Source organism: Papio anubis, chromosome 6, assembly GCF_008728515.1.
Source record: "Papio anubis isolate 15944 chromosome 6, Panubis1.0, whole genome shotgun sequence".
Classification (NCBI taxonomy): Eukaryota; Metazoa; Chordata; class Mammalia; order Primates; family Cercopithecidae; genus Papio; species Papio anubis.
In genome coordinates, this window is record NC_044981.1 from 147,490,108 (window position 1) to 147,504,420 (window position 14,313).

General features: G+C 35.0%; 1 long non-coding RNA gene across 1 annotated transcript in view; it reads right to left on the reverse strand.

The window, feature by feature from the left end:
* Positions 1-1,273: 1,273 nt before the first annotated feature.
* LOC103884093 overlaps positions 1,274-14,313 on the reverse strand; it is a 50,396-nt gene continuing 37,356 nt past the window's right edge. The window contains exons 2-3 of the long non-coding RNA XR_004184434.1: positions 4,322-4,444; positions 1,274-1,336 (exon numbers count right to left, since the gene is read on the reverse strand). This is a non-coding gene — a long non-coding RNA (uncharacterized LOC103884093). The remainder of the gene's footprint in view (positions 1,337-4,321; positions 4,445-14,313) is intronic.

Genomic DNA, 14,313 nt, shown 5'->3' on the forward strand with positions numbered 1-14,313 from the left:
TATAGTTTTCAGCCAGTGAAGGTAAACTGGAAAGATTTTTTTAGCCAGTTAGTTTTTTATGAGAAAATACCAGCTTTTGCTACTGAGTACTTACCAGTATAATTTAAATCTCTTTTTAAATACACAAAGTATTTATGTTTCAGACATTTGTCATTCAGCTATAATTACAATTATTTTATTTTGTTTTCTTGGTATTTTTATTTCTGTATAACATTTTAAACAAATTTGAATTAGCCACTAAAACTTAAGCATTGAGACATTTTACAAGAAAATCTAGACTTGAGTTTTCTCTTGAAAAATGGAAACTTTGGCAACAGCACCAAAGCCACACTGAAACATTGAAAATAGAAGACAGGAACTGAGTAGCTGCTGAACAGCTTCTCTGCTTAGATGCAGTTCTGGTCCAGCTCTTCTCAGGCCTCCCACCTTCTCATCATATTCCTCCCAGCGCACTTCACTCTGTTATCTGCCTGGTCTCCTAAGTAGTTGAGTTTGCAGCCTCTGGTCTTGGAATGTATTCTCTTTAATCAGGAATTTTGAGGAGTTTTTCAATGTTTGTGATTTTTTTTTTTTTTAAACCTTGTATGTCTAAATGTTCAGTCTGTATTTTTTTTTTTTTTTTTGATGTGGAGAAGATTCATAGCTTTTATTAAACTGTCATAGAAGCTTAAAAACTATCCTTTTGGGTGAGTCTCTATTCTAAATCTTTATTCCCCCTAAATGTTAATAGGCTATGTATGTGTTTTAATGTACTGTAAATGTTTTGGAATCAGGTGTAATATAAATAATGTAAGAGAATTAATGTTAATAATCAATAATGAATAAAAGAATACTGTCTAGCAGCTAGCTTGATCTTAAAGCATGTTCCAGTCTTGTTCCACTTCTGTAAGTTACATAGGTCTTGGATTGCTCTAGGACAGTGGTAAAGAATTGCAGAACCGGAAGTTTAGCAATATCAGATTGTGCTCACAGTGACCTGGGGAGTTCCTAATAGTTTAGCATTTTTACCTAAGTAAGTGTCACCATAACAGATTGTCAGAGAATTGATTGCTGAAGAGAGAAACATACTCTCATGGAGTGGCCTATCTGCAGCTGACTAGCCAGGAATAAAGCAGGCACTTAAGAATAGAGATTTGGGGTGTATAACAATGAATACACCTTTCACAGAACACCTGGCAGGAGAACCCTATAGGAAATCAAAGTCTGGTGAAGAATACCACCACCCATTGTCTCCGACAGCACTTGTGATTTGTCTTTCTCAGGCATTCCATTATCTTCATCAGTTTTCCTTTTCAGAACACTTTAGTGGGCAATAAGCATTCTTCATTTAGAATTTCTAAGAGGAAAACAAATTAGAGCATTGTAAATTAACTGCTTGTTATCACTGTATATCATTGTAAATTCATGATATACAAAACCTTGAAAATAGTTTCAGAAAAGGGCATTGGTATATCTAGAGAAAAAACACTGGGAGTTGCTCTCTGCCCTATGGGTATATTAGAAGCATTAGAATCACTTATTTTTTCACTTGAATGAACACTTGGGGTCTGTGGTAAATGATCTGGAATTTTTCCAAACTCCTGATATGAATGTAGCCCTGATACACCACCATGACAGCTTTTAGTATTGTGCTTATGGACTGGAAATCTATACAGTTGTACAAAGAATGAGTGATCTGGTAAGATGCCCTCTGGTTTATTTTTGATTTAAAAAAAAAAAAAGCTACCTTAGAAAAAAAGAATTTTGGGAAATTGCTTCAAAGGAAAGAGCAGGAATAAGAAAAAGGACGATATATTGTTCTTTTTCCATAAATCATCATGTAAGTTCGATAGTTTTTAGTTTTGTAGTTTTGTTGAATGCTGTTTTATTTTTGTGAGGCAATGTTATAAATACAGTGATAACTGGGGCAGTAATAAGCACCTGTAAATGGTGTTTCCTCAGTGATGGTTTATACCTGAAGGCGTCATTCTGCTTCAAATTCTACCGCACCCTGTGAACAGACTTGGCTCGGGCAGGGAGGGAATGGTTAGGCACGTCATAAGCAGAGGGTTTTGCTATTCAGCATGGATGAAGGGCAGTTGGGCAGGGTAGTGAGGCAAGCACTCTGGGATGAACAGAGGGGCTGCTGCAGGCTGAGGTGGGGGCAAATGGGGCTCCCAGTAGGGAGCCTGGCTCTAACTTTGTGTGGAGTTGGATATCTTAGCGGATGCATTCCTTCCCATCTCCTCTATCACTGCTGCTTCCTTACCTGGCCCTGTGCCTGGTACCGGGGAGCAGGAGGAAAAGCCCTTTTCCTCATCTGTGAAAGCAGCTGAGCACCTGCTCTCAAACTCCAGATTAATTCTAGGGTATAATGCAATGTTCTGGACTAGGTTCAATGTATAATGCAATGTTCTGGACTAGGTTCAATATTACTTAGTGACAGGTCTCACATTTAGATAAGCATAAACTTTCTCTTGCCATCTTGAAAAATATCTGTTGTTACAGAATTTAAAAAGGATTCATATAAGATGGCCTTCTTTTACTCTGTTTTATAATAAGCAGGATATAAATGCATATATATAATATAAAAATGAAGCATAGGGCATGGAAAGAAACTAAACTGGAAACTATATTTGCTTTTAGTCTTACTTAGCTACTAAGTTACCATACTATTAGGCCTTTTCAATCATTAATGTGCACACAAATGCCCTGGGGATATTATGAAAATGCAGATTCTGATTCAGGAGTTCTGGGGTAGGGCCTGAAATTCTGTATCTCTAACAAGTTCCTGTTTGATGCTTCTGTCCATGGTCCCCAGACCACATTTACAGTTAGCAAGGCTCTCTATGAGCTACGTGAAACACTTGACTGATCTCTGTTACTTTCCACTTCACATCCTTCAGGTTTCATGTCAAATGTCACCTTCTCCTTTTGGTCTTGACTATGTTAGCTAAAATGGCAATTCCCACTGTCCCTCTATCCCCTTAACTGGCCTCATTTTCTTCATTGCGTTTATACCATAAATTATAACGTAAATACTTATGTATCTGTAGTTTGTTTCTTCCTAGTAGAATGTAGGCTTCATGTGGAAAATGGGTTTATTTACCTATTTATTTTGTTTTAGTATTGTGCCCTCAGTATATAGGGGAATATGTGATATATAGAGGAGAATAGTATTGAATGAATGAATGGATGGATGGGTGGATGGATGAATATATGAATTTTCTTTTCCATCATGGAACGTGTGACATTTTCTCTGGAGGCAAGGGTCTTTTGAGAGACAGAGCAATCCTAGCTTCAGACTGAGTATGGGCAAGAGCAGTGTGGGTAATATGTAGATTCAACTTGTCACAGACTTGGATGTAGGCTAAAGGGAGTTTGGAACTTTTTAACTGGTCTGGCTCTTGGTATTTTGCAATTTCCATATCTTTGCAATAAAAACAACCAGAGTAAAATCTTGCCCAGAGAAATGAGGCATTCTTAATTTTTCTAGGCTTTGAAAGATATAGTTACTCAGGATTACATGGGTAATTAAAGCTACTTCAGGGATTCTTCTTCCAAATTATTTCAGCTATTACCTGGAAACCCTTCTGCTCTCTTCCTGCTTATATTTACCTTGTCTCAACACAGAAGACATATCGTGGGGACAAACTGAGTTTCAGTTCTAAATGAGGAAAGCACCTGAGGACACACTCATAACCGCAGCTCCCAGGAGTGGAAGCCATAGGAAGCAGAGGTCAATTCCAATTGTAAGGTGTGATTTGTAAAACACCAGCACAGGCAATGCAATTGTAATAGCAAATCAAGAAAGTATTGTTTTATTCTGGGTAGAAAGGAGGCAGAGGGCACTATGGGAGTCTCTTCTGCTACATCACATTGAACAATAGTAACTTGCATCAAAATTGTCATTTTTACATTTTATTTATGTATAAAATAATGTATGTGAATAAAATATTAAAATAAAAATTTCATTTTCATGACTAAACCTCATATTTTAAAGCAACTCCTCAATAAATGTTCTGTCTTCTATGTGTATCACAGAACAGCAGGCCATATATGCACAAAAGCCATAGATCACCAAGAGACTGTTTCCCTAATTGAAGCTTCCTGCAATGTTTTAACCCCAAATTTAAAATGAATTATTTCAATTAAGTTAACTAAGTTGCAGACCGTTAAGAAAGGAAAAATGTGATTTCAATTGGTCTTTGTTCTTATGTCTTGTCAAGGGTAAAAATGTGAGTAACTAATGTTGATTCAGCTAAAAACTGATTTAGGTAAATTAGTAAAACAATACTTTGAGGCAAAAGCTTTGTTTTCTCTCTTTAATTTTATAACCTACCTGCTAATTTTCTCACTTGTGGTGAAGCAAATCATAAGATTTGTGGATGATTGTTTCTATAACAGAAGACCGTAAACCATTTTGACAAGAAGCTCCCCCTCATTTCCAATTATTTCAGGAACACTGCAGGGAAGTAAAAAGAGCATCACAATGAGATAGCATGCTGACGATAGGACTGCTGGGGAGGGAGGACTTTCCGTTGAGAGTCTCTTTGTTTTTATTTTATTTTATTTATATTTTATTTTTTTTAAATTTTCTTATTATACTTTAAGTTCTAGGGTACATGTGCACAATGTGCAGGTTTGTTATATACGTATACATGTGCCATGTTGGTGTGCTGCACCCATTAACTCGTCATTTACACTAGGTATATCTCCTAATGCTAAATGCTATCCCTCCCCCTCCCTGCCCCCCACAATAGGCCCCAGTGTGTGATGTTCCCCTTCCTGTGTCCAAGTGATCTCATTGTTCAGTTCCCACCTATGAGTGAGAACATGCGGTGTTTGGTTTTCTGTTCTTGCGATAGTTTGCTGAGAATGATGGTTTCCAGCTGCATCCATGTCCCTACAAAGGACACGAGAGTCTCTTTAAACCACAAGGTCTAGAGAGCTCTATCAGGCAACCTCAGGATTTACTTGCTGTGGAAGCCTAGTCTATCTGCCAGATTGAAAAATTCCCATACATAGAGCTTTGTTGCCTACAAATCCGAGTTAGAGATGACATAGTACTGACATTTTCTTTGGATATGCATTTGCTGAGAAATAGAGAAATAGATATTGGATTCTCATAAAATGACCACCAACCATAGTCATTTTTCACATCTGTGAAGCATGTAATTAATGGGAGAAATTAAATATGTCAAAATAATAAAGCGATTAATAAATTAATAAGTCTTCCCACTGTGAAAGCCATCAGCATTATAGATTTGTGTGAGGTGAGTCCTCTTCAGTGAATGAGGTGTAAAATTAAGACCAAGGCATGGTCAATGGAGAAGAAAGTGATGTTGCCTACATACATACATATAGACACGCCAAAGCATTTTTCATGATTAATAATGGCAACTTTCTTTTTTCTGATTGATTTAGTTTACGGAAAACTATTTTCTTAGATTCAAAGTATTAATGTAAGAACATAGCTGTTGGGCTTTACCAGGGGTTACACCTTTCACCATACAATAAATATTACAGAAAATAAAATAAAGAACTTACAAAAATATTTAAGGCTCATTTATCTATCTTTCTAGCTCACTTCATGAAGTTAATGAAACTTGACAAGAATATTGATTTCCTTGAGATATTTGGTTAATAAAGCTTTCCTCCAGTAGTGGTGGTTATATAATCTTATGCCATTGGCATAAATCTTACTGTGCATACCAGGAATAAATAACTTTTGGAATTTTAAAGGTAAGGTGCTAGGTCATTATCATATCACTTACATTTATAGGTCACAAAGAAGGAATTCTATCGGCAAAACAAATAATTTCACAATAATGGAATAACTATTAGCTAATGGATAACCACTAGTCAGCAATAGTGCAAAATATTATTGTGTAATTTAGTTTTTGCCATTAACTGAAATGACTATGCTATTTCATTTTGTTTTTTAATATCAACTTTTATTTTAGATACAGAGGGTACATGTGCAGGTTTATTACAGGGGATACATTGTGCGATGCTGAAGTTTGGGGTATGGACCCCATCACTCAGGTAGTGAGCATAGTACCCAACAAGTAGTTGCTCCGTCCACAACCCTCTCCTTCTCTTCCTTCTCTGCTAGCCTGCAGTGTCTGTTATTCCCATATTTATGTCCATGTGTGCTCAGTGTTTTGTTCAGAATGTGAGCAGTTTGTTCTCAACAATAGTGCCCTCACAGAGCAGAACAAAGATGGTTAAATGTTTTTCAATATGGCAACAATGTTACTGGATTAATATGCTATCTTGCACTGAGTATACAAAAAACATGGCCAATATTTGGGCATATGGAATGGTAAAATGAATAAAATTCCCTTTTAATCAAATGGGAAGATACTCTGGTAGATTCTTTTTATTAAATGGTCAAAATCAAATGTTATATCTGCCTATTGTTCAGTCGCTTTCCAGTCAGGGTTCTTAAGTGATTCCATAGTGTTATGAAATGCATGTTGAGTGAGGTCCTTTCCACTCTGCTGTGGCCTCTCCTCTCGAACTGACATTAAACAGTGCACATCACTGTCACTGTCACAGCATGAGCTGCATATTTTGGGCAAAACTGATTTCACATGGATGTCAGATACTACAGCCAGTGCTACATGTTCAGAATTTAGAGCTCCTATTTTAGAAATAACATTTTTCACTTGCTTGTATTGTTTCTTTAGGTTGTGATATTAGACCATCTTCAGTGGGCCCTATTATTGACCCTTGCAGAAATTTAATATAAATATTTGCGTTTATAGCAAATGAACTAATGATGGCTTGGCTGAGGAAAAGGCATTATTTTAACATCTTCATTTATACACTGTGTGTGTTTACATACATACATATGTATACATATGTATATATATTTTTGACCGCCATTTTCTACATAAGCATCTACATAACCATCTTTCTACATAAGCTTACAAAGATGCTTGTTTATAGAGCAAATACCACTTTTATGCTGTTACCTTGTACACAGACTAGAAAAATATCAGATACCTATGAGATATCTAATCAGCTGTATATAATCAATTAGATACATTGAGAATAATTTTTACCATCTATCTGTTAATGTTCTGCCCCACAAGTAATAGGACTCAGAAATTTTTGTAAATATGTTGACTGGATTTTTCTGCCAGTTCTGATATTTTAGCACACAAATCAGTCTTAGGCGTAAGGAAAAATATTCCATTGTTAACATTAACTAGCAGTATGTGACCTTGAAAAAGTCATTTGAATTCTTTGAGCTTTTCTTTTTCCACATTTATAAAAGGTTGGCTTTGGGAAAGTTGAAGGTAATATTTTGAAAAATAAGCATTAACTATTATTTAGACCAATTATGAAACAAATTAAAGGAAGAAAAAAGTTAACTGGGGTTTCTGACTTTTTATTTAGATTCAGAATAGAATTTTGTTCTGGGTAGAATTTCCTTCTATGAAGAAAATGACTAAATGAGAGATAGTTATTTCCCCCACCCAAACTGCCCCGAAAAAGATGGACTAACAGAGGCTGTCACAAACAAAAATGGCTTATAATCCAGGAGAAGCCATGCTGGAGTGGTGAGTTTGTTGATGCATGATATCTTGAAACATAAGTGGTGAGTAGCAGAGGGAAGTGTGGACAAACAGTGGTTATTAATGATGTCCATCTTTGTGTGTCCATGATAGAAAGATGCTCCACAAGGCATATGAAGCAGTTTCTAAGATGAGGCCATGTTCTGTAATGTAGACAGGGTGACACAACATGAGTATAAGAAAAGTTACTCAGTAGGCATTAGGGATGAATATGTAGCAATATGATAGGTTCTAGACTGTGGTGACAGAAATATATCACACAGAATTGCAGACTTGGAGCTGGTACAACCTAGGCAGATTATGAAAGTTGCAACAGAGGAAGGGAAAAATAAAATCCTCTTCACAATTCTGGGAACTTCTTTGTGACACAGATTAGTCCATGAATGTCATCCTTGGATCCATGGCTCCTACTCCAGTGCCTGACACACAGTAAATGCCTAAAAAACACTTGTCATTATAATAAACATCAAGTTATGGATTAAAATGAGTGGTGTAAATTTTATCTTCATAAATAAGAGTTATAGAGGTAGGCCAGTTTTTGTGTTCTAATGTTTTTGTTGGATTTACAAAAGCAGTCAAATGAAAAAAATATGTATTTTAATATAAAAATAAATATGAATATTATTTATTAGATAGGAAAATATTAAAACTTTAAATACTTTGTTTTTGACTTGTACTACCTAAGACGAAGTTTTATATTGTGTTTATAGCAATTTGTGAGTTTGTTGCAATTAAGTGCTGGTTTTGATGCTTGGCACAATGTAACTACATAATAAATGTTGATAAAATTTAAAAATGCAATTTATAATAAGCTTTTTTGTAAACATCAATTTAATTTATAAATATGTGAAATAATTATATTAATGGAATCGTTGTGGAAGAGATGGGACACATAATTGACAATGTCTGAAGAAAATACACTATTATCTTAATTACAGGGTCAATAACATACTTTGAAAATCATTTTGTTCATGTCATCAATTTTAGGCAAAGCTTAGATGTTTATGGCTTCTTTTTAAGAAGGTATGGAACTTTTTATAGTGTAATTTTTGTAAGTGGTACTCATAAGTTTTGGTCAAACATAACAGATTTTAAGTAAAATTATATCCTCAAAAAATATGGGGTATAAAACAAATTTTTCTGTTAAATTTGGCCTCTGAATATAATAAATATTTATAGATAACATGAAACAATACACTAAGAATGGAAAATTTAAGGATAAAAATATTTTCTAATAGAATATAGATAATAATGGGCACAAAGTTCAAATATTTTATTGACATTAGAATACTGTAGATGAAGTTTGTATTTCTTTGGGCCTGAGTCCTTGGAAGAAAGATATGTGATCTATGTGTTGTCTGATTCTATTTTGTGTCTCTTTTATTCAGGGCACTTAAAACTTTTTGCCCTTTCTTCTAATTGGGTTTGTTTATCTGGTATGACATATTTTCATGGTTTATTTAGTAGTTTTTATGTAGCCTGGTAGAGGTTTTTGATTTGTTTGTGTAGCATACTTTTTGGAAGAGAAAAGCAGCTATATTCCAACATAGAACACTGGTACCATTAAAAGGACAGTTACTGCAATATATTTTTTTCTTAAAATATGGGTTTTCATTTAGTAACTTTGCTTTTTAAAAAGCATAACTATAAAATTAGAGGATAAGGAAACTTTTATCTATAAATTTCTATTTTTAATGTTGTCTAATATGAATCGAGCATACTAGGCACAGGGATTAGAAATTTTGCTCTCCTGCCTTTTCTTATATTTGCAGCATGGTTACATTAATCTCTTTAGTGCACAGATACCAAAATCAACTGACTAATTAATATTTCTGATTACTTCGTGCAATATAACACAGCAATATACTAGTCACGGGAGGAGTAGTACAAGACTATAGTCTGAATTAAAGATATCGATAAAACCCAAAGATGTTTGAATGGGTCTATTTGGCTGTGGTTAACTCATTTGCATATTATTTCTTTTTCACATATTCTTTTCCTTTCCATTTTCTCCTTAAGTATAATTTTCTAATCTGTAAAAGTTTGAGTTTAATATAGAGTTCTAGTTTCTAGCTAGAACTTTCTGCAATTCCATAAATCCGAGATTTCAATGCGTTTTCTCTTCATTGACTTAAATTTTTAAATTATTATTATTATTATTATTATTATTATTATGTTACTGAGGGTTTTGCCATTCTCTATTATTTATGCTACCCCAGGTTGTTTCTTCCACAAGAAAGCAGAGGTGATATTGACCCCTTCAAGGTAACCAGGCTCAATCTTGTTCAACTTGTCACTCAAAAAGCACATACCAAATAACTACTGATATATAGCTTTGTATTCCATCCTGGGTAGGGTATAAAGCAGCAAGAGTTTATACTGCCATTCCAGTCCTGTGAATTCCATCCTTTTAAAGATGAGAATCCCTTTACTTTAAGGTTATGTGAGTTCTTGTGTGTTAGGTGAGTCTCCTGAAGGCAGCAGAGTTGGTTGGTAAGTTCTTATCCATTCTCTAGTTCTGTATCTTTTAAATGGAGCATGTAGGCTATTTATATTCAATATTAATATTGAGGTGTGAGGTACCATTGCATTCATCATGCTATTTGTTGCCTGTGTACCTTGTTTTGTTTTGTTTTTTTTGCTTTTTACCTTGTATTTTTGTTTTCATAAGTCCTGTGTAATTTATACTTTAAAGTGGTTCTGTTTTAATGTATTTCCAGGATTTGTTTCAAAATTTAGAGCACCTTTTAGCAGTTCTTGTAGTGGTGGCTTGGCAGGAAAAAGGCATTTCATGCAAATAGACACCAAAGGTAGCTATTCTTATATCAGGCAAAACAAACTTTAAAGCAACAGCTGCTAAAAGAGACAAAGGTGGACATTATATTAATGGTAAAAGGCCTTGTCCAACAGGAAAATGTCACAGACCTAAACATGTATGCACCTAACACTGGAGCTCCCAAATTTATAAAACAATTACTAATAGAACTAAGAAATGAGATAGACAGCAGCACAATAATAATGGGAGACTTCAATACTCCACTGAAAGCATTAGACAGGTCATCAAGACAGAAAGTTAACAACGAAATGACGGATTTAAACTATATCTTGGAACAAATGGACTTAACTGATATATACAGAACATTTCATCCACCAACCCCAGAAAACACATTCTATTCAACAGCACATGGAACTTTCTCCAAGATGGACCATACGATAGGCCACAAAACAAGCCTCAATAAATTTAAGAAAATTGAAATTATATCAAACACTCTCTCAGACCACAGTGGAAGAAAACTGGAAATCAACTCCAAAAGGAACCTTCAAAACCATACAAATACACGGAAAGTAAATAACCTGCTCCTCTATGAGCACTAGGTCAAAAACTAAATCAAGATGGAAATTAAAAAATTCTTCAAACTGAACGACAATAATGGCACAACCTATCAGAACTTCGGGGATACAGCAAAGGCGGTACTAAGGAGAAAGTTCTTAGCCCTAAATGCCTACATCAAAGAGGTTGAAAGAGAAAATACTGACATTCTAAAGTCACAACTCAAGGAACTAGTGAAACAAGAACAAATGAAACCCAAGCCCAAACCCAACAGAGGAAAAGAAATAAACAAGATAAGAGCAGAACTAAATGAAATTGAAACAAAAAAATGCAAAAGATAAATGAAACAAAAAGCTGTTTCTTTGAAAAGATAAATAAAATTGATAGACCATTGGCAAGATTAACCAAGAAAAGAAGAGAGAAAATCCAAATAATCTCATTAAGAAACAAAGCAGAAGATATTACAACTGACACTACTGAAATACAAAAGATCATTCAAGTCTAGTATGAACACCTTTATGCACATAAACTAGAAGACATGGATAGATTCCTGAAAAAATACAACCCTCCTAGCTTAAATTAGGAATAATTATATACCCTGAACAGACCAATAACAAGCAGTGAGATTGAAATGGTAATTTAAAAATTACCAGAAAAAAAAAAATGTCCAGGACCAGAAGGTGTCACAGCAGAATTCTACCAGACATTCAAAGAACAATTAGTATCAATCCTTTTGACATTATTCCATAGGATAGAGAAAGGAGGAACCCTCTCTAATTTATTCTATTAAGTCAGGACCTACCTATTACCCAAATCAGGAGTTTTGGTATTAAGAAAAAAAAAAAGAAAGAAAGAAAAAAACAAACCAGACAGATATCCTTGATGAACATAGATGCTAAAATCCTTAACAAAATACTAGCTAATCGAATACAACAACATATCAAAAATATAATTGACCATGATCAAGTGGGTTTTATACCAGGAATACAGGGATGATTTAACATTTGCAAGTCAATAAATGTGATAACCACATAAACAGAATTAAAAGCAAAAACCACATGATCATCTTAATAGATGCAGAAAAAACATTAGACAAAAATCCAGGATCCCTTTATGATTAAAATTCTCAGCAAAGTCGGTGTAAAAAAGACATACTCAATGTAATAAAAGCCATCTATGACAAACCCACAGTCAACATAATACTGAATGGGGAAAAGTTGAAAGCATTCCCTCTGAGAACTAGAACAAGACAAGGATGCCCACTCTCACCACTCCTCTTCAGCAAAGTACTGGAAGTCCTAGCCAGAGCGATCAGACAAGAAAAGAAATAATGGCATTCAAATTGGTAAAGAGGAAGTCAAACTGTCACTGTTTGCTGACGATATGGTCATTTACCTTGAAAACCCTAAAAACTCCTCCAGAAAGCTCCTAGAACTAATAAAAGAATTCAGCAAAGTTTATGGATACACGATTAATGTACACAAATCACTAGCTCTTCTATACATCAATGGCGACCAAGCGGGGAAGCAAATGAAGAACTCAACGACTTTTACAATACCTGCAAAAAAATTAAAATAATTAGGAATATACCTAACCAAGGAGGCTAAAGACCTTTACAAAGAAAACTACAAAACACTGCTGAAAGAAATCGTAGATGACACAAACAAATGGAAACACATCCTATGCCCATGGGTGGGTAGAATCAATATTGTGAAAATGACCATACTGCCAAAAGCAATCTACAAATTCATTGCAATTCCAATCAAAATACCAGCATCATTCTTTACAGAATTAGAAAAAAAGCAATTCTAAAATTCATATGGAACCAAAAAAGAGCCCGCATAGCCAAAGCAAGACTAAGCAAAAATAAAAAATCTGGAGGCATCACACTACCTGATTTCAAGCTATGCTATAAAGCCATAGTCACCAAAACAGCATGGTACTGGTATGAAAATAGGCACATAGACCAATGGAAATGAATAGAGAACCCAGAAATAAACCCAAATACTTACAGTCAACTGATTTTTGACAAAGTAAACAAAAACATAAAGTGGGAAAATGGCACCCTTTTCAACAAATGATGCTGGGAAAATTTGCTAGCCACATGTAGGAGAATGAAACTGGATCCTCATCTCTCATCTTATACAAAAATCTACTCAAGATTGATTAAGGATTTAAATCTAAGACCTGAAACTATAAAAATTCTAGAAAAGAACATTGGAAAAACCTTTCTAGACGTTGGCTTAAGCAAGGATTTCATGACCAAGAACCCAAAAGCAAACACAATAAAAACAAAGATAAATAGTTGGGACCTAATTAAACTAAAGAGCTTTTGCATGGCCAAAGGAACTGTCAGTAGAGTAAACAGACAACCCACAGAGTGGGAGAAAATCTTCACAATCTAAACAACTGACAAAGGACTAATATCCAGAATCTGCAGCAAACTCAAATCGGTAAGAAAAACAAAACAAAACAAAACACAATCCCATCAAAAAGTAGGCTAAGGACATGGATAGACAATTCTCAGAAGAAGATATACAAATAGCCAAAAATGTATGAAAAAATGCTCAACATCACTAATGATCAGGAAAATGCAAATCAAAACTACAATGCGATACCACCTTACTCCTACAAGAATGACCATAATCAAAAAATCAAAAACGGTAGATGTTGGCGTGGATGCCGTGATTGGGGAACACTTCCACACCACTCATGGGAATGTAAACTAGTATAGCCACTATGGAAAACAACATGGAGATTCCTTAAAGAGCTAAAAGTGAAACTACTATTTGATCCAGCAATCCCACTACTGGGTATCTATCCAGAGGGAAAGAAGTCATTATACGAAAATGATACTTGCACACACATATGTATAGCTGCACAACTTGCAGTTGCAAAATTGTGGAACCAGCCCAAATGTCCATCAGTCAAGGAGAGGATAAAGAAACTGTGGTATACAGATATACAATGGAATACTATTCAGCCTTAAAAAAGGAATGAATTTACGGCATTTGCAGTGACCTGGATAAGACTGGAGACGATTATTCCAAGTGAAGTAATACAGGAATGGAAAAGCAAACATCATATGTTCTCACTGATATGTGGGAGCTAAGCTGTGAGGGTACAAAGGCATAAGAATGATACAATGGACTTTGGGGACTTGGGGGAAAGGGTGGGAGGGAGGCAAGGGATAAAAGACCACAAATAAGGTGCAGTGTATACTGCTCAGGTGATGGGTGCATCAAAATCTCACAAATCATCACTAAAGAACTTACGCATGTAACCAAATACCACTTGTACTCCAATAACTTATGGAAAAATAAAAAATTAAAATAAAGAAATAAAGATGAGAATTCTTCTTTTTCCCCTTTGAAAGCAACCCGGTGTTAGTTGAGTACATGACACATGCCAGAT